Below are 21,928 nucleotides of genomic sequence, written 5' to 3' on the forward strand. Positions count from 1 at the left end.
TGATTTTGAAAGTAGAGATAATAAAACAGATATGCAGGTTTTATGGAAAAGGAGATCAAGAGTGAGTCTTCAGGTTTTTAAAAATTGTGCTTTGGGTGCTGGAGAGGTGGCTCAGCAGTTAAAGAACTGGCTGTTCCTCCTGAGGACCTAGGTTCAAATTTCTAGCACCACATTACCTCTCACTCGTCTGCAACTCCAGTTCTTGAGGATCCAAAGTCCTATGGCCTCTATGTATCAGGCATGCACGAGGTATACAGATACACATACAGGCAAAACACCCATACAGATAAAATTTTAAAAATTCAAAAGTTGTGGTTTGTTTTGTTTTACTTGAATAACTAGAAGATGTGAAGAGATGTAAAACTAAGCTAGGAAGACTACAGGAAGAACAGATTTGTTGGTGGGAAGAGGAGTGGGCAGTGGTTCCATATTGGCGATCAGTTTTAGGATGCCTATTAAATATTTATGTAAGGGTGTTCAAGTCCTGACGGAATTGAGATTATAGACTAAGGAAGGACTATGGACTGGAGATTTGGCCGGTGGGTCTCTGTGAGTTCAAGGCCAAAAGGAATCAGATTTCTTAGGGAAAGAAATCAGCAGAAGAGACTGAGAAGTAGCTATAGAGAAACTATAATAAATGTATTTCAACTGATTATGACATTTCTATATTCTATTACTGAATCCATGTTAAGTTAACTTGAATGTTAACTTGAATGTTTTAGAAAGAATAAAACATCAGCACACAATTCAGATAAAACCTTACATCCTTTTCAATTATTGATAAGTATCCTAAAAGCCAAATGAAGAAGGTATTTCAAGGAGAAACTGATTAACTCATCAGAACATTAGATAAGTACTGAGAAACGGCAGGGGTGGACATCAGTGTTGTCAACTGGTAAGTCAGTTGACACTATCCCTACTCCTGGAATTATGGGGACAGAAATATGGTCACATACGTTTAAAAAGAGAGAGAAAGAAAAGAAAATTACCATGAAAATACAGAAAATTGCTTCCAAAAGTTCTCTGGAAGTGTATGTAAAATCAAGCAACTCAGAAGGAAAAGTGAAAAATGGCTATTTTCATGCAAAAGAAAATGGTTCAGGAGAGAAGAAAGCTGATGACACAAGAGAAATACCAAATACTAGTTCTTTCATGGTAACAAGAGAAAAAATAGAGTATATGGATGTCACTACAAGTAGGAAATGGGTAACTATGATCATAAAAATTCCTTTCTGACTCCATTTTCTCAGTGAAATAAGAAACAAGGACTTCTATTCAAAGTAAAATGTGGGAAGGAGACAGTGACCATAGGAGGTGACTGACGATATGAACAGTCACCCTGAAGGAAATGAAACCAACAGAAAGTGAATAAGGGCACACTAAAGGTCAACTTGAGGTCATAAGCATAGATTTATTAAGCATGATAAAAAAGATATTTTTTTAATTTTGAAATTGTCAATATTTATCAAACATCAGTCTTTCTGTATGAAATGTAGGACGACATGCTGCAATAGTAAGAGAAGTCTTACTCCATGAATGCTATGGAGGAAATTTTCACCCATGTTACCATTTACATTAAAAGGATGATTGGGTTATTGTTTTATTTTAATTTTTTTTCTTCACAATTTATTCATTATATATCCCAACTCAAGTCCCCTTTTTCAACTCCCCCTGGTCCCACCCTCTCTCCCTCTTCTCCCAAACCTCTTTCCTTAGTCCACTGAAAGGAAGAGTTCTCCACTATTGTAATATGCCCATAGCTTATTAAATCTCATCAGGATTGCCTGGATCTTCTTCCTCCGTGGCCTGGCAAGGCCGAATCATCAGGGGTGAGTAATCAAAGAGCAGTCAACTGAGTTCATGATAGAGGTAGTCCCTGCTCCCCTCATTCAGAGATCCACAGGGAGACTGAGTTGCCAGATGGCCACATCCAAGCAGTGGGGAGGGGGGCGGGGTCTGAGTCCTCTCCATGCATGGTCCTTCATTGGTGCATCAGTCTCTGCAGGACCCCCTGGGCTCAGATCTTTTACCTTTGTTGGTCTCCTTGTAGGGCTCCTGTTCTCTCCTTATCCTTCTATTCCCACCTCTCTCTTCTTCCATAAGACTCCCTGTGCTCTGCCCAAAGTTTGGCCCTGAGTCTCAGCATCTGCTTCAATCCCCTGTTGGATGAATCCTTTCAGAGGACTCTCTATAGTAGGCTCCCATCCTGTTTCCTCTATTCTACTGCTTCTGGTGTCTATCCTGTTTGCCATTCAGAAAGAGATTTAAGCATCCTGCCTAGGGTCCTCCTTAGTGTTTAGCTTCTTTGGGTCTGTAGACGGCTATCCTATAATATACAGCTAATATCTGCTTATAAGTGAATGTATACCATGCCTGTAGAAAAGATGTTTTGTTTTTTTATTTTTTTATAGGCATGGATTAGGTAAGGAACTGGATTTAATTGGCTCTATAATTTAAGTCACATAATGCAGCTGAATTAGAGGGGTACATGAAATGAGAATGTATACAAAGGAGAGATGGTAATAAGTGAAGATGATATCTATATGTCTACTTTTCATATCTCCTGAAACCCTAACGCTTCTGAGCCCTATGGATCGCCTAGATGGCTAGAACCAAAAATCCTTACATCCTTCACCACTTCTCAGAAGCTTTTAACTCCCTCTATCTTCACATTCAAACTGAAACTGGACACCCCTCTAAGAGTGCGGCTTTAATTGTAGCACTTTTAGAAAGACTCTTTTTCTCATACTTTTCAAACATGAAAGAGTGCCCTTCTTATTCCACACTGCTAATTACAGAATATTCTCCCTTTGTCATGCACAAAAATCCCCCGTTCTGAGTCACATGTCACCCTGCGCCATTGCCCTACTACCTTCCCTACTGCAGTCACTTATGGCTCTGCAAGGTCACCCTTGTCATTCCTCGGTAACTTGAGCTCCTGGCTTACTGTCACTCCAATACTATTTCTGTCATAATTCTTATTGATTTCAACATCAGAAAAAAAAGATTCATTTGATATCCTGATATCATTCATTTCTTGACTCTTTCTGCACAACAACACTGATCTTGTCTGAGCCACTTTCCCCTCATGGTCACACTCTAACCAGGCCATCTAAGAAAAAAGTTTAATATCTGCATCTGGAGTTGCATCTTTGTTCAAGGTCTCACCACATAGACCAGGCTGGAATCAAACTTACAGGCCAGCTCAGTCTACCTGTCTCTGCCTTCTGAGCAAAAGGTCTAAAGGCATGTACTACCGTACCTGGCTGTTTTGTTGTTGTTTTTGTTTTTTAAATTCCCTAGAAGGGCTAGAAAGATGGCTTAGAAGTTAAGAGAATGTACTGCTCTTGCAGAGGACTCAACTTTGATTCCCAGCACCCTCACCAGGTGGCTCACAATTTTAGCTCTAGGAGATCTGATACCTCTGGCCTCTGTTGATAGCTGTATTCATAATACACACTCCTCCACCGCTTTCTATTTAGAAAAAGCCTAAATTTTTAAACAAAATTCCCAAATGAATCTGTAGTAAGGTAGCTTTTTTATAGGCATCTTCTGGAAAAGTGGAGAGAATACTCATACATCAGATATATGATTGCCCTCTGCAAGAATTTGTGCTACCAACATCAATAGAAGGAAATTTAGGAGTGGATGTGGCTGTAATTTCCAGCACTCAGCAGGCAGAGAAGCAGGAATATCTTGAGTTTGAGGCTAGTTTTGACTATATAATAAGACCCTAACTCTTCCCCAAGCCCTGCTAAAAAATATAAATAAAAATAACAATAACCAAACAGAAAGCAATGGGCATGCTATGTTGACACCACTTTTAATCAGGCTCTCAAAGGGAAGATTAGTATTATGATATGATCATTTATATAGTTACGTTAAGGTACGGGAGAAACATGTTCCGAGAACTGCATTATTATGTGGTTTCACGGTCATGTGACTATCATTGCATCTACGTAGATAAATCGAGAAGGTAGAATTTATTACACATCCAGGTTAGATGATATAGTCTGCTTCCAAGGCTGTAAGCCTATAGACCTTGTTACTGTATGGAATACTGCTGGGAGTTATAATATGTGATAGTTAATCTTTGTTGTCAACTTGGTGAGACTTACAATGACATGGAAACATAACTCTGGATATGCCTATAAGGGTGTTTCCAGAAAGGTGAAGACCTACCCTGAATGTAGGTGGCACTAGCCTATAGGCTGGGGGAGAAAGCCAGCTGAGCCTTCATTTCTGTCTCCTTGCTGAGGGTGGCTACGAGGCAAGCGGCCTCGCGCCCCTGCTGGCATGCTTTCCCTGCTGTGGTGGACTCTATCCAACGGTAACCTAAACTCAACTCTTCTTGTCAAGTATTCGGTCACAACAGTAAGAAAGGTAGTATTTGCTGCAATGCTGGGTATGCATACATGTAAACAGAAAAGGCACAGGCGCTTAACACAAACGCAACTTGAGGATTAGAAGTTTCTCTCCGTGAGTCAGTGAGAGAGCGGTCACTGAACGTAAAGCCTGAGGGCATGACTGTAGACTTTATACAGACTATACTTAGGCTACCGTAAACTTATAGTTACAAGCCTCTTAAAATTAACCTTAGCTTATATAGTTTATTTACCTTTTAAATTTCATGACTTTCATGATGAGACTCGGCTTAAATACAGATACAATGCACAATTGTATAAAATATTTTTTTAGCTCATCTAGACAGATTCACTGCTTAAAAAAAAAAAGATTTATTTACTCATTTTATGTATATGAGTGCTCTGTTTTCATGCACACCAGAAAAGGGAATCAGCTTCCATTACAGATGGTTGTGAGCCTCCACATGGTTGCTGGGAATTGAACTCAAGACCTCTAGAAGAGCAGCCAGTGCTCTTAAACACTGGGCCATCTCTGTAGCCCCTGCATTTTCTTTTCTTTCTTTCTAACCAGTTTTTCAAAGAACATTAATGAGTCTCAAATTCTTCCACAAAATAGTGGGAAACCCTTCGAGATTCATCCTACAAATTCAATCCTATCCTGATACAGCAAAATAAAAAAGGAAATTTTAGATCATTTTCCTCAATGAACACAGACAAAAAATCATCAGTACTCAAAAATCAACTTCAACAATACATTAAAAAGATCATCAGTTAAGATCAAGCTGGCTTCATTCCACAGATAAAAGAAGTTCAACATATGCAAACTAATACATAAAAAATATAAAATATACCACATAAACAGAGTCATGTAAAAAAGTACATGGCCATCCCAACTGATATGAGGCATATATTTAGTAGAAAGATGATTAAAACAATATCTTTTGAAAGAAAATGAGTGGAAATGGTAAGTGAAATAAGACTCAGAAAAGTTAAGCATCTCACATGTTTATTATAAGGGGAATCTAGAGGAAAAAAAACAAGAACAGTATAAAAGTAAAAGGAGAACTATTACAAAACAGGAAGGAGGCCAGAGTGAGGGAGAGAAAAAATAGAGGAGTGCCAATATGACCAAACTGTATTACATGCATGTACGAAAATATCACAATGAAGCCCATTTTGTACACTATGTGCTAATAAAAAACAAAAGAAGCTGGGCGCTGATGCACACACCTGTATTCCCAGCACTTGGGGAGGCAGAGGCAGGCAGATCTCTGTGAGTTCTAGGCCAGCCTGATTTACATAGCAAGTCCAGGACAGCCAAGGCTACACAGAGAAACTCTGTCTTGGGGGAATGTGTGTGTGTGTGTCAAAAACAAAGGAAACTTTATATTCTTATTCTTTACATTGTTCTATATTTCTTGTTAAGAATCAAGAAACAAATGGACACATTATTTGAGATTTACACAGGGTCAGAGTTATTAGCATCACTGTCTTTCACTTCTGAATCTTGTCCCATTAGAAGGTGTTCAGAGGTCCTAACATACATGAAGCCATCATCTTCTGGATCCTTCCTAGAATCTGTCTATCTTAGTTACTTTTCTATTTTTGTGATAAGACACCATGGCCAAGGTAACTTATAAAAAATAAACACAGAGAGAGATTTTTGTTGGGCTTTTGGTTCCAACAGGCTAGAGTCTATGATGGGCATAGTGACAGCTGGTCAGACAGCAGCTGAGGGTTCACATCTCAATCCAGAGGCAGGAGGTGGAGAGCACAGTGGGAATGGTGTGAGTCTTTTGAAACATTAAAGCCAGCCCCAAGGTGCCACACTTGCCCCAACAAGACCATACCTCCTAATACTTCCCTAACAGTTCCGCCAAATGGGGACCACGCATTCAAACATGAGCCCATCGTGCAGGTGTGTGTGGGGGGGGGGTGGATTTTCATCCATACCATCACTGCCTGAGACTCTTTTCTTCAGAAATATGTGCATGGCAGTTTGCCTGGTTTCCTTTTTCATAGTGGATTTGCTTGAAAGTAGATTATGCTTCGTGAATTCTATTAACAAAAATCTATTAGTGTTGGGGGAAGGCTCCAAGTTTTTCAAACTTTTATTTATTTGTATTATTAGTAGTAGTATTTGGTTTTTCAAGACAGGATTTCTATGTGTAGTCCTGGCTATCCTGGAACTCACTCTGTAGACCAGGCTGGCCTCAAACTCATGGATCTGTCTGTCTCTGCCTCTGAGATGAAAGGCAGGCGCCACCACCTGGCTGTTTTCAAACTTGGGAGGGAAAAAGGAAGGGGGAGAGATTGATTGATTGATTCTATTTTTATTTTAAATTTTCTGTCTTCGGGTATTTAGGTAGGTTATGTGCCCACAGAGGGTAGATGTGTTGAGTCCCCTAGAGCTGGAGTTACAGGTGGTTGTGAGCTGGTTCTGGGAGTTAGTCTTGGCTTTACCGCTGCAAGCCATTTCTCCAGTCCACTTTCAAACTTTTTAAAGATTATGTTGAGGTCCAAACAAACTCCTTACTGTGAATTTTCTTGGCAGTTCTTTTTTCTTCTCTTATAGTTTCCCTTCCCCAGTTTCTTCGAAAGCAATGGGTATATGAAGCAATGAGATTTTTTTTTTTTAAGCTCCACTATAATCTTTTAGGACCACACTGGATATGTGGGGGTCCACTACCGGCCAAAATATCTTTATGTGGCACATGAATGTTTACATACATTAGGACTGGGTTGAACATTGAAATGTATCATCTTAATTCTTATGCCAACAATAAAGCCAGTGTTACATAATAGATGAGAACACTGAGTTCAAGATAAAAACAAACAAACAAAAAACCCCCAATACTTGGTCATGTTACTAAGAAAGCATAAGAATTGTGATTTGAACCTAAGTTTCTCTAATGTCTAACAACCCTTTCCTCCTCTGCCATATTTGTATTAAGTCTAAAGGAACATGGATAACCAGTCTCTCCCACAGTTCTAGATTTCTCTATGTCTAAAACAGAAATTGGCCTCAAAATTTTAGCAGGAAGGAGGAAAGAAGGGAGGCACGGACAAGAAGAAATCTGTAGAACAGCGCAATAGATATAACTTAGAAAGATCAAACTTAGTAAACTTCACTTTCATTTTTCACAAAGCCTGAAATTGAATGAAGTCATTAAGAAATAAGGTTATGACACAAAACAGCTATATAAAATAAAATCATAATAAATAAATGAGAATAAAATGTATAACTTTTAAGAGGATGAATAATGTCAAATGCTCTTTGAATGTCACATTATATTTTCAAACTTTGTACTTATAATTAAAACAAAGAGCTAATAGAACAATAAAAATGACTAGGACATAATTAAAGGCACACACACACACAACAAACAAACAAACAAACAAAAAAACAAACAAACAAACAAAAAAACAGAATCATATCCAGAAATAGAACACCATGTAAAACAAGCCATAAGGCCAAGCATAAAGCTTAATTTAAAATAATAAAAACAAGTGACCTGTGAGATTAAGTCAACAGGAGGGAAATGGAAAATGCACAAGGCTCTAAATGTGAAAGAATGCAAATGCCAAGATGAAAAAAATACAATTTAAAGAAACTTAATGGAAGAGCAAAATATGAAATTCAATTTGGAGATAACAAATTCAAGAATGAAGATTCAATATCAAAAGTCATGGAGAAGAAAAAACTTAGAACTATGTTCCATTTACTCACGAGGTATTTATTAACATTTGCACCCCTGCTTAGCCTCTGACGGTGGGATTCAGGCGGCAATGTGACGGGCAGGGAAGCAGAAGCATAGGCAGCCGGAGAGCGCTACAATCTACTCACTCGCAGATGCCCAGAATGCAGCCAGTGCACAGCATGACACAGAAATTCCACATCATCTTAATGTATGAACTGTCAGATTCCCCAACTGAGGTAGGCGCACGAGACAAAGCCCAGGGAAAGACCTCTAGGTAAGAAGAAAATGCCAGATTGTTTGCGCTCACGTTTCATGTTCTTACACGTGACCATCAACAGAACTCACTGATTAGCTCCTGTCCTAACGCCAGCTTTGTTAGCCTACTTCTTGGTCCCAATGACTCTGTTTGTCAGCCTTGACTATATCTCTGGTTAGGTCTTAGCACAGGTTAGATTCTTGTACATTTTGAAACTGGGCTTGTCTACTAAATGAGCATATGAAGAGTTCATCTGCCTACAAACACACAATTTCAAGTAAAGAATTGTGGTCTTGCAGAATCCAAGAGTAATTAATAAAAGAAGGATGTAGTTGAATTGGTAGACTGCCTACCTAGTATGCATGAGGACCCTGTGGTCCAGCCCCAGCACAGAAAAAACAAACAAACAAACAACAACAAAAACCCTGGTATGGTGGCACACACCTGTTATCCTAGCAGTTGGGAAGTAGAGGCAGGAGGGTCAGAAGTTAAGGCGATCTTCCACTACACAAGCTCAAGGCTAGCCTAGACTATATGAGGCCCTGTCTCAAAAACATGATATTGAGATCATATGAGAAGTCAGAAATGAAAGCATAGTTCAACTTCGAAAGCCAAAGAGAGCCAGGGGTGGTGGCGCACGCCTGTAATCCCAGCATTCAGAGAGGCAGATGCAGGTGGGTTTCCGTGAGTTTGAGGCCAGCCTGGTCTACAGAGCAAGTCCAGGATATCCAGGGCTACACAGAGAAACCCTGTCTGGAAAAAAAAAATGCTGGCAAGGGTATGAAGGATGAGGATATAGTCAAGAATTAGAGGGCAGTAAAGCTGAGAACAGACAAGAGTGGTGTTATATATATATATATATATAAACAAGCATGCACAATAATTAAAACTAATTATAGAGTGTATATGTATATGAGCAAGCATGCTAATTAAAACCAAGTAAATACCAATGGCAAAAAACCAATGATTAATGGGGCTAAGTAGAGTCCTAAAATCAACACATACATATGGAGGAATTAGTAATTGATATACTACCTACTATAAAAATTATTCCAAATAGTCAAATAAATATTGTCCTACATAAGCCACAGAATTCATACTACTCACAAAAATAAATCACAAATGACTTCAAGACTTAAATTTGAAAAATATATAAAAGCATAAAAAAATAAAGACTCTAGTTTTTACTCACTCTCATATCTCAAACATGTAGTCAGTGTGCAGCATGAAATTGAAATTCAATAGTATCCTTTTAATGGTATACCAGAAAATTAATTAATTAAAAAGTCAGTTAAAAAGTTTTGTCCCTAAAACAATACAAGCTATTGTTATTACTCTTCATTGCTACCAGAACGAGATGGAGATCCCACTGCTGGTATAGTAAGAGCACACTTTGGTCATGAAAAAAAAAAAAAAAAAAGATCAAGCTGGAACTCCCCTATTAAATGGGACGCTCAACTGCCTCTACTACTTACATCCAGGTGGTACAGTACCTGTGAGCCTCTAGTCACTGTAGGAGCGCTCATCAGCGGGCAAGGAGCTCCAACCAGATCTGCCAGAAAAATACTAAGGTTGTCAACAGGTACCATGCCAAGTGAAGAGACATCAAAACGCTACACCCGAGCCGCAGAGCTTAGGCATTAGGGCTAGCATAGCAGTAAAACATTAGTGCACTCTTAGTGGCATTCTAGGTCTCAGTCCCCACAACTGTAAAATAGGAAATATGGCTGTGAGCTACAAACAAAAATAGCTGTGGCTGCTATTGCTTCTCAGGCTTTAATGGAATAATGAATATTCCATTCATAGCCCCTAATATTGGTTTTTGAGTTTTGATATCATAGACAGAAAGTTCTCATTGTTTTTTTTTTTTTTTTCTTTTCAATCCAGAGGGATTCCATTCAAATGACAGTTAAAGGTGAATAAATAAATAAGGAGAGTTCATACACCTATAATCCTTGCACTCAGGCAGCTGAGGCAGGAGTATTGCTGTGAGTTTCAGGCCAGTCTGGGCTACAGAGTGAGACTCTGTCATTGGAGAAACAAAACAAAAAGAAACAAAAACAAACAAACAAACAAACAAACAACCAGAATAGAATAAAACAACAAGAAGAGGGGAAATGGCAGGGGCTGTCTTGGAAATGAGGTAGAGATAATCACCAGAATCCTCAGAGTGCTGAGAGGCAGAGGTAGTCTGAAGAAGAGAGGTACTTCTAGGAAAAGTGAACTCTGACAAAGGTTCTGGGGAAATGAGAAAGAAGCTTTATTAGGGAGACTGCAAAGGTCTCAAGGAGGCATACTGGAAGAAGCGTTTTATTTGCAATTCAGCCAAAAACAACCACAAAAGAGTAAAAGATGAAGTCAGAAAAATAAAGGTGTGGTTTGGGCAGCAGGGGATGGAGCTAAGTGGGCCTTAAAGGTAAATCTAAAGCCTCTGAGAAGAGAATTTAACTGTTAACAGGGCATTAAAATTCTTGTTCCTGTGCTGGTAACAGGTTGTAGAAGAGAAAGGACACAGGAGGAAGAAGAGGGTATTGTAATAGTGTAAAGCAGTGCAGTGCTTCTCAACCTTCCTTATGTGTGACCTTTTAATACAGTTCCTCACGTTGTGGCGACTCCAACCAAAAAATTATGTTCACTGCTACTTCATAATTGCACTTTTACTACTGTTAGGAATTGTAATGTAAATATCGGTGTTTTCAGATGGTCTTAGGTGACCCCTGTGAAAGGGTCATTTGACCCCCAAAAGAATTGCAATACCCACGTTGAGAACCGCCGGTCTGTAAGAAGCATTATGGTAGTCTGACCAAGGCAGAAACAACGAAGATAGCAGTAAGTGACTTAATCTGGTGACTTGACACTAACGGTAGACTCGGCAAGACTGAGGACAGAGTGAACATAAGAGGAAAGAGAATCAAAGGTGATTTAAGGAATTCTGCCGTGGAAGTCTAGAAAAATAGAATTACTTTTCACTAAGATAGGAGTGGTTGGAGTTAGAGAGACTGCTCAGTGGTTAAGAGCACTGGCTGCTCTTCCAAAGGACCCAGGTTCAAATTCCAGCACCCACATGGCAGTTCACAAATGTAATTCTAGTTTCAGGGGATCTGACACCCTCAAAGAGACATACATGGAGACAGAATAACAATGTAAATAAATAAATAAAAAAGAGATGGGAGAGGTTAAGGGAAATATAGTTTTGAGATAAGGCTCTGTAGTCTTCAACTTTTAAAGATTAGGAAGATAATGAGAAACTAAGAAAAGAAGAAGAAAAAGAAGAAAACTGAGGGGGAAAAAAACAACTTCCAGTAAGGTGAGAGGAAACCTAGATGAAGTATGCTAGAAGTTGAGTGAAGAAAGCATTAAAAAACAAAACACAAAAAACAAAACCTAACAGTGTAAGATGCTGTTGAAGGAAGATAGAGGACTGATTCACTGGTTAGCAATGTGAAAGTCAGTGTTGAGCTAGTTTGGCAAGAGGACATCAGTGGAGAAAAGTCCTAATTAGTATAGACTCAAGGCCTGATTAGTATGAAAAGAAATCTGAGTCACTGAATTAGATAGCTGTGGGTGGATCAGAGTTAGAAAGCTTAAGATACAGTGTCAAGAGACAATGGAGAATACAGTGCCTTGTACGAACGTCTTGTGTCAAAAGGCACTGCATTTCCAGCATGTAAAACAGTGCCTGGCATATACTTGTAACTAAACAAAGATTTACTGATTGACTGAAGTCATCAGAAATTTTATTAGAAAGAAGTCTTTCTAGAAAATACTGTTAAATATTTGGATTCTTGATTCAATATGGAAATATGGTCTTTTACTTTTTGGCTATGACAGAACTTGTTAGGGCTCTCACATACCTAAACCAGGTATCCCATAATTTGGGAACAACGATAGGACTTAACAAATCCCTTTCAAGAATATATGTTCAATTCTGGATATATTATATCATCTCTCTAACTACTTCATGTATCTGAGAACCTTCATATTATAACTACGAAACAAGCATGAGACTTGCATAAAATCACACAGCTTTTCCCCCCAAAGTGTGGGGACAGCAGGATACCCATTTGAAAAGAATGAAGATGAGCCTGAATGCATATAAAAAGTTAACTAAAAATGGCTAGAAGACCTAAAAGTATGAACTAAAGTTATATACTCTTAGGAAAAATCCATAGGGGTGAATTAATGTGATCACAATGATGCCAAAAGCATAAAGGCAACAACAACAAGAAGAACTAAGTTCTCTTCTGCAAAGGCAACTATAAAGACAGTGAAAGCACAGCTCACAAACTGAAGAATTTTCAAATCATGTATAATATAAAGACTAGTATCTAGAATGTAATCAACTCTTTTTTGTCCTTTTCTTCTTTTTACTGGTGTGTATGAGCACATTTCCATGAGTGTCTGTGTGCATACAAGTTGTTACTAGGAATCTTCCTTGATTGCTCTTCTATTTATTCTCTTTAAATTTTTAAAATTTAATTTCTGTGTATGTGTGTTTGCCTGTGGAGGACAGAAGAGGGCACTGGATCTCCTGGAGCTAGAGTTGTGAGCTACTGTGTAGAGATGCTGGGAACTGAACCTATTTCTCTGCAAGAACAGTAAGCACTTTTAGCCACTGAGCCATCTCTCCAGGTCCCCACCCTACTCATTAAGGTCATCAATAAGGTCAGTCTTCATAACTAGCATGTCTGGGGATCCCATTCTCCACCTTCTAAGGCTAGAATTATGGGTAAATTGCCACGCCCAGCCAATACTTGCACATCAAGTGTTTTAACCACTAAGCCATCTCCCAAGACTCCTGCGATCAATTCTTATAACTCCACACAACACCTGGATGCATGCAACTGAAAAATCAAGTTCTAATATCAAATTAACTGGAAAAAAAAAACTACTCCTGGGGATCTGACAAATAAACATTAGCTAGCATAGCTAAATACTCCATTTTCAACATGCCAACAATCTGGTTTTTGTTCAAACTTGAATGGAAGGATGATGTCAGGGTTATTGGAGCCCAGATTATGACTGGCCTTTAGAAACTCTATGGTTTTTTTTCTAGATAAGCAACAGACATATGGCCAAATCACTAACATCTAATTAGGTCCTTCAGGAGTCTTCAGGGTCCTAGAAAAATATCTTATTAGTAAAAAGCAGTCTTCAAAACAAATGCAAGCAAACCCTCTCTGCCATGTGGAATACAAGTGACCAGGCGCTGGCTACTGCCCTGAAACAGAAGTGTTTGTGTATCAATATACTCAATACCCAATATGTAACCACAGATACTAGCCCCTCCTTCACCATGCCATCTTTCAGATGAACACCCCCAAAACTTAGTCCAACTAGGCTGAAATACATACAGTGGTAGGGCACTTGCCTAGCATGTGCAGAGCCCTGGGTTCAATCTACAGTGCACTAAGACATACACAGATTATTTTGAACATTGAACATGTTCTTATGGTCTACTTATTTCAATATGGTTTCTACTGTTTCCATTCTAGAATGGCTCTTGCTGAGGTCAAAGATTCCCTCCTCTTCTCCTTCCTTCCTTCCTTCTTTCTTTCCTTCCTTCCTCCCTCCCTCCTTCTCTCCCTCCCTCCTTTTTTTTTTTTTTTTTTTGACAGGGTTTCTCTGTATAGCCTTGGCTGTTCTGTAGACCAGGCTGGCCTTGAACTCACAGAGATCCACCTACCACTGTCCCTCAATTCCCATCTTAAATTCAATAGATTATTTTCAGCTTACTTAACTACTTGATGATTTTTTTTTTCCTTTGGAAGCACTATTTTCCCTGGTCTTTATGATTTTAAAGAAACACTATGAAGCAAAAATCAAGTATGGGTTACTATTTTAAAATACTTTACTCATTTATTATTTTATATGTGTACAGGTATTTTACCTACGTGTGTGTGCACCACATGTATGCTGGTGCTGGTGGATGCCAGAAGAGGGCAGTGGCCCCCTTAGAACTAGACACTTGTGAACCAGCATGTGGGTGCTGAGCCATATCTCCAACTCCAAGTATGGTTTACTTTTGAAGTTCTTTAAGTACCTCTTTTAAGTACAGTGTGCTTGCTTATATGCAACCAAAACTAAGTAAACACTCCATAGTACACATTTAGTGAAGTCACATACTTACCGTCAGTCTAGGTGCCCCTCAGAGAACTTATTTACTTCTCATTATTCTAAAAAACTAGGTCTGAGCCCTCTTCTGCTGCTAATCTTGGGTCAGTGGTTCTCCCTCCACTCCTCAGTGGAGTCCTCTGAAGAGCATTTGAAACCCAAGGCTGCCAGCACTGAGGAGTTGAGAGAACGAGCTGTTACTTAGAGGCCATCTAGTGCTTCAGCAGCAAGTACCTGGCCATCCACAGCTACACAGCAAGACCCTGACTAAAAACACGAAATAACACTATCACACCCACGCACGCACAGCCACCCGCCTGCAAGCACAAAACAAAACACAAGCAAAACCAAAACCATTAAACCCCACATGGCTGCAATTCAGACCAAATAAATACAAACAGAAATTTCTTAGCTGGCCCTTAGCGTTAGTTGTTTTTTGGTGTTTTGTTTTTTTTTTAATGTGTGTGTTCGTGTGTGCACACTTGCAAATGTGTGCAGGGGTACATGTATGTGTGCTGTTGGGTGTGCTCATGTTCATACAGAGAAGCCACAGAAGGGCACCAGGGTCTCTCACTGAATCTGGAGCCGGGACAGCAAGTTCCGGTGGTCCTCCTGTCTCTATCACAGGTGACTCGACCGCCATCATAGAGGTTTTCACATAGATGCTGGAGATTCCAATTCAGATCCTCCTACTTGTGCAGCTATATCCCCACCCAACATACTCATTTTCTTTTTGGTTTTACATTGGATATATTATGTATTTTTTCAGTGTTTCCAATGTAAAACCCAAAAGAAAAATGATTCTCTCTTGACGAGGAATTACACATTAACAAGCACAAAGAATGAGGCCAGCAAGTTGGTTCAGCTGGTAAAAGCACTTGCATTGCAAGCCTGAGTTTGATTCTCAGAACTGTGCAGTGCCAGCACTCCGACAGCCAGATGGGAGATGGAGAGAGAGAGAAAAAAAAAAATCACCAAAAAGCTCATGGGCCAGCAAGCCTAGAAGAGGCAGCACAGGAAAAACAACAAAGATCCTCTATCAACAAGGAGAAAACCAACTCCTAAAAGTCACCCTTTGACTTCCATATGTGCACACACACGCATGTCCACACACTCACTCTCACACAATACAGAAGAAGTTAAACAAGCCAGGCACACGTTCTAGGGAGTGGCTGACTGGGATCAGTCGTGAGTTACCTCCGATCACTGTTACAATACAAGAAATATGATTTAGTATGTCATCCATTTTCCCTCTCTCTAAAAACCTTCAACAAATGCAGAATTAATGATAAAACCACATGGGCAAGCTAAAACATCTGTGAGCTAGATTCTGTGTTCAGCTACTGGTTCGCAACCTCTGAAATGAGTCATTTCATCCATATACTTCAACCTAAACCTACAAATTTGTGCTTCCATTTCTATGTTTTTCCCTATGGGTTCTGAACTGCCAAGTATGTATATGACACGTTGACATGAAAGTTTAGCATCCTGATGTGATCTATGATTTTACTCCATTTCAAAACTATCCTTCTCATGTTCTCAAATTCAGGGAACACTCCACTATTCACACACTGGGGCAAGCTAGTGCTCTGAAGTACACCTTAGGAAGTTACTTTTCTACCCTCAACATATGTGCCATTATCTTCTTCTAAATCCTATCCAACCATGCCTCTTAAATACATCTCAAATATACATAAACTTCTTTCTAGTGCCATTATTATCATTCTAGTCCCAGTTACCATTTTTTATGCCTTAGCTACCTTGTTCAAATAAGTTTTTCCATATGACGATCTTTCACAAGCATATTTGGTCCAGTCCCTTTTCTGTCAATTTATCCCAGAAATATACCCATACACATTTGAACTGGCATATCCATAGTGCTGTCTGTAGTAAGTTAGAAACATTTATATGCCCATCACTAGGGGACAGCTAAACAATCAATATTATAGCCATACAATGAAGTACTATATAATCATTCAAAAATAAATGATATATATATATGTGAAATTTTAAAATAAAATCCCAGATATATGAGATATATATGTAAAATATATATCAAATGGGTAAATTCCCAAGGGGCTGTTAAGAGAACACAGTGTGCTGCCATTGGTGTAAACAGGATGCCTATCAAAAAAAAAAAAAAAAAAAAAAAAAAAAAGAGAAAGTCCACAATAATACGCAGTTAATGCTTTACTTTCACACATAAGATTTGCATGTGTTGAAATGTAGCTTAACATTCTGCATAGTGAAGGGGCTATCTGACTTATCTGGGTCTGAGTTAATCTGGCCTTAAGGTTCAGCTGAAACGACATATCCTCAGTGAAAGGAAGTGTTGCCTGAGCAGGAAGAGAATAAAAGTTGGGCAGTTGTGGAGTACAGAATATTTGAAGGTAAGAACTTAAGCTTGTCATTTCAGAGCAGTGTAGTCTCCGTTGAACTGGCCTCTGTCTCCATTCAACAAGCAACTCAAGCTTTACATTTCTGAAACTCTTCTTGACATCCTCCTAACTCTGCCCCCACCAACAAAAGTAACAACCAAAACTTATCAGAGTAAGGAGTAGAACTGACTAGCATTGAGTAGAATTGAATTTCATCATCCGCTCACTCAGGGTTTTTCATACGTGGCGCTGTTCACATTTTACACCAGGATAATACTTTGTTGTAGCAGCCTATCCTGTGCAGGAGAGGATGGTTCGCCGCATTCCTGACTTGTAACACTAGCTGTTAGTTGCACTACACACGTAATTAATGACAATCAAAAATGCTTCTAGACATTGCCAGGTATCCCCTGAGAAGGGCCAAGCTATCCCTAGTTTAAAACCCCTGTTGTAAACTGACTGCTTCTTTAGTACCAGGACACTGCATTGCCCTTGTTTGCTTTTGTATTGACTTTGTCTGCTTTTCTAAGCTTGAGGGCAAGAGAAGTCATTTATTTAATATGTTGAAACCTAGTTTGCAAACTGTAAGGTGTAGGTTAGGTCTAGGAATACAAAGGTAAAAGCAACTGCTATGGTCTCTGCACTTCTGGTTCTGATATTCCAAAGAGGTAGTGGTGTAAATGTATGTAATTCTACAGTTATCTCGTTACAGCAATATTAAATTCCCAGAGGAGAAGTGCAGGTTTCCCTGAGTACCTAAAAGGTTAATCTTGACCTAGTCTGGAAACTGAGGATTGTTTCTTTGGGAGAAATAACATTTGAGATGGGCTCAGAAGGCTAATTATGCAATTGGTAAGCAAAACTTAGGGGGACAACATTCTACACAGAAGGAAGAACTGTGAACCAGAAGACAGAAACAGGTAGTTTCTCCCTGGGAACCCAGAAGCTAGTATGGCTGGAACTTGAAGAATTAGGGGGCAGAATGATATTAGATAAGTAGAAAAGCAGGCAGAAGTTATCTGCTGCTGATTTTTCAACGTAACCACTAGAATCATGCAAGGAACTTAAACAGTGCCAGGGCCCTTCTCTAGCTCTATCAAGTAGCAATACCTTCTACTCTAGCCTCTTTCCTCATGCCTTCTGAAGAGATAACCACTGATAATGGTTTTTGGTTGTTGGTGTATAAAGCTATTACTGAACCCAACAGCTACACTGCCCCTGGTAAGGCTTTTCCCAAAGCTTTTCTATTAAAAACAAACAAACAAACAAACAAACAAACCCCAAACCAAAGAAAACAGAAAACAAAACTTTGTATTCCTGACCCAAAAAAGATCTAAGTCTCCTATACACACACACACACACACACACACACACACACACACACACACACACGTATCTTATCACATAAGATATGGCAAGACAGCCCTTTGAATGCAATAAATGTGAATTAATTTCGTGCAAATCAGGAGCCATCTATAGATTTTTTAAAAAGCCTTTAGTAACCGCCATGGAGACTAGTGAAAGAAATTGAGATAATTTTTTTTAACGGTGCCAAGGAAAGCCCTGTGTTTTCCTACAACACGAGTCTGCTGTCTGCTTAGCTGGACACCCATGCTCTGACCTAGTATGGCAATTTTTAGGGTCTCTGTGCTTGATGCTCTGTTTACAAGAAAACTGAGGCCAGACACTAAGGAAGAACAAAGAAAAATGCCTGGCACCAAAGAGGCGGGAGACGTTTTGTACATAAATGAAGATCCGAGGAGGAACTCTTCTCAGATTTTGAAAGGCACTACAAATCACCCTCTCCGCTTACGTGTTAAAGCACCTATTCTGCGATTCCAAACTGTTCTCTACAAAGAAAATAACGTATAATTTACAAGCAGCAATTTGTCTTTCTCCCCCTGCCCCCCTTCCCTCCGCGTTTGCAGACCATCAGGCGGGATAAAATTTCCCCTAGGCTTTATCAGAGTGGGAGGAATGGAAATAATGTATGCACAACACAGTTCCGATGCAACATCAACTCCAAGCCCGGCCAGCTGGTTTCCATCGTTCTCCTGGTCCCCAAGGAGAACGCCCCTCGGAGGCGGCGGCCCGGCCGGCGCGAGCGTGGGACCGGCGGGGGAGCTCGCAGCCCGGCCGCCCGGCCGCCCTCTACCTTTGTTTCAGGTGCCCCCGTCCCCAGAGCGGCCGGGAATCCCTCCCGCAGCCCCGCACTGGCGACGCGTCCTTCTTTGGCCAAGTCGGGCTGAGGCCAGGCAGGGGGCGGGGAAGGAAAATAAAGCCTCAGCGGCGGACGACGTGACTCTCAGTTCTTCCAGAACCTTGGCATTTGCTGCCCTGCCAAGCTTTCCTGTGAACGAGGTCCCGGCCCGGGCGGCCCGCGAGGTGGGAGGCCCCAGCCACCCGCCCCCCCGTGGCGCCCTCCCCGCGGGGGGCAGCGGGACCCCCGCTCTCCGCGGCCGCCCGCCCCGGGGAGTCCCTCCCGCGAGCCTGCGGTCCGCCGGGAGCCCCTGCCCCGCGCGCGGCCCCTGCGGCCAGGCCAGTCCCCGCCCCCGGCCCCGCCCGCCCCGGCCGCCGCGCACCGCCCCTCGGCCTCTCCAGCCCGCGGCGGGCCGGGGGGCGCCGAGGGGAGCGGCGGCCTAGCGCCCCGCGTCTGTGCGCCTACCTCAGTGCCCGCCGCGCCTCCTCCAGCCGCCGCCTCGGCTCGCCCGCGACGCCGACACACCGCCCCGGCTTCCCGCGGCGCGGGGTCTGGGCCGCTTACGCCGCGCGCGAGGAGCCCAGGCCTGAGCGCGCCCCGCCCAGCCGCCCAGCCGCCCGCCAGCTCCTCGGCCCCGCCCCGGCCCCGCCCCCTTCTGCCCCGCCCCCTGGCCGTGCTCCGCCCCCTGGCCGTGCTCGCTTAACCCCTGCGAAAGGGGGCCCCCGAGGGGCGCCGCGAGAGCCGCTCAGGCCGCGGCCGTGTGACGGAGACGGCGAGTCGCAATGTTCGGCGAGTGTGTGTCTTGCTAAGGAGTATGCATTTTCTGATGACCGTCCTTATTTTTATTACCCTTCTTACTGTCCTCTTCGTTTAGCTGTCTTGCCCCTCTGGACGGTACGTGACCCATCGGTCTGCAGTCTACACTCCCTGCGGTGGTCCGCACCTTGCAGGCTCGTTTTCTTTGCACAGCCCAAGCTACGTGTCAGTTTTGAAAGAAGAGTTTTGCTTTTTTTTTTAAATTTATCTTTCAAACGATTTGTTAAGTAAAATAAAAATTGCTTAATAAACAGAACTATGTAAAACGAATGCACACCTTAGTGGTTATTCTGAAACATTTGCAGTTTTGATGCCTTAAGCTTTGACCCTAGCTAAAATAATAACCGAAGTTTGTTTATACTAATAGGGGGAAATAAATGGGCTGACTGGGCTGGGGACAGAGCTCAGTTGGTATAGTAATAAACAGCGGATAAACACACATAAACTGGGAGAGTTGACACAAGTCTGTAAAGCTCCGCAGAGGTGGAGGCCGCAAGAGAATCAGAAGTTCAAAGTCCTCCTAGGCATATATCATATATATATATATATCCTGGGCTCCATGAACACCATGGCTCAACAATAAAAATTCATGTTCATTTCTTCATTAGAAAATCAATCACACAAGCATATAGATAACAAAACAATCATATATTATTACCTATCTGTATGCAATCCTATAGATAACAAAGTCAACCAGGAGAATGACTAGTGTGAGTGACTTGCGCGCAGATAGGGATTAATTATCAGATGCAGATAAAGACTTAAAAGAGCCAAGGATGGGGCAAACTGAGGACGGGCTCCGGGTACGTGGTTTATCCCTTTCTTTCCGTCACCTGCTCTTAGCAAAGCACCAGTCGCCATACTAAGCACCTTATGTGTAGATGTGAATGCATACATCGCACGTATGCATTTATGTCTAGATGGTGCGAGCAAACAAAACGTATATAGTTTTACAGTCTGCAGCTATGTGTAAGCTCGATTATGAAAACTTTCAGTTTTAAAAGAAAAGTATGTGTACAATTGCTCCAGATAGGCTTTACTACCTAAGCCATTTCACCATGTTAATCTTTTCAAAAGGCTAAATTATGGTCTGGAAGAAGAAAAGCCATTACACGCCTAACTTAATACCTTCCTGTTTTAAAAGGCCTTCCACCTACCACACCCTGAATGTATCTTCTTTGAGTCAGAACAATCCTGTGGGGAAGGCAAGACGCAGAGAGGTGGCAAAGGTCACAGTACAGTAAGGACAGTGCATCCTGAAACAGCTTCAACACCTCACTCCCTGCTCTTATCTCAGGACCGTGCACTTAACAATTCTCACTGGAATGTGAAGGCCACAGTTCCTCCTGGGTGCGAAGGCCCACGCCTGCAATTCTGGGTAGGAAGTAGAGATCAAAAGATCAGAGGTTCAAGAATGGCCAAGGTTCATGACGAGTTTGAGGCCAGCCTGGGCTACAGGAGAATCTGTCTCAATAAATAAGGAAGCAAATAAATAAATAAAAACCCTCAGTCCAGAAAAGGACACAATTTATGCCTGAAAATGTGCTTCAGTACGATAAAAACCATCCCCCTCTGTCATAAGTATCTTGGTGAACTGCCAACTCATGACAATTTATTGGACCCGAGACTCTATGGAAGGTATTATGGATAGAAAAAAACATACAGTCTCTGCTTATGGCCAAGAAATAAAGAAATATTTGAGAATAAATGAGTAATTTGTCATTTTAATAGAGGAATAGTCTTGAACACAATTCCATTAGGGAATGGAGAGAAAGTAGTGCAAACTTTCTCATGGAAGGGGGCATCTGAAACAATTTTATGATGAAGATATCCAGCACGAATAATATCAAATATCAGGTATTTTTGCTGTAAATATTGAAAAATAAAAAATGCACAAGTAGAATTTTTTTTTAGAAGGAACAAGAAACATTATGTACTTCTTACTCAGATTTAACAACTATTATTTTATGGCTGATTTGTTCCATCTGTACTTTCCCTTTGCTTCCCTGGGTTATTTTGAAGAAAATCATAATCAGAGTATTATTTCACCTGTACATAGTTCACTATGCATCGTTTAATAATAAGGCCCACTTTAAAAG

The 21,928-nt window shown here is 41.0% G+C and overlaps 1 protein-coding gene across 1 annotated transcript in view; it reads right to left on the reverse strand.

Moving 5' to 3' along the window:
- The window catches only part of Ppp2r3a (protein phosphatase 2 regulatory subunit B''alpha), a 135,269-nt gene extending 115,676 nt beyond the window's left edge, over positions 1–19,593 (reverse strand). The window contains exon 1 of the mRNA XM_055629741.1: positions 19,479–19,593. The gene's annotated coding sequence lies outside the window, so the exon portion shown is untranslated. The remainder of the gene's footprint in view (positions 1–19,478) is intronic.
- Positions 19,594–21,928: the final 2,335 nt, after the last annotated feature.

This window comes from Psammomys obesus, unplaced genomic scaffold, assembly GCF_907164565.1.
Source record: "Psammomys obesus unplaced genomic scaffold, mPsaObe1.curated_primary_1811, whole genome shotgun sequence".
In the NCBI taxonomy this organism is placed as follows: domain Eukaryota; kingdom Metazoa; phylum Chordata; class Mammalia; order Rodentia; family Muridae; genus Psammomys; species Psammomys obesus.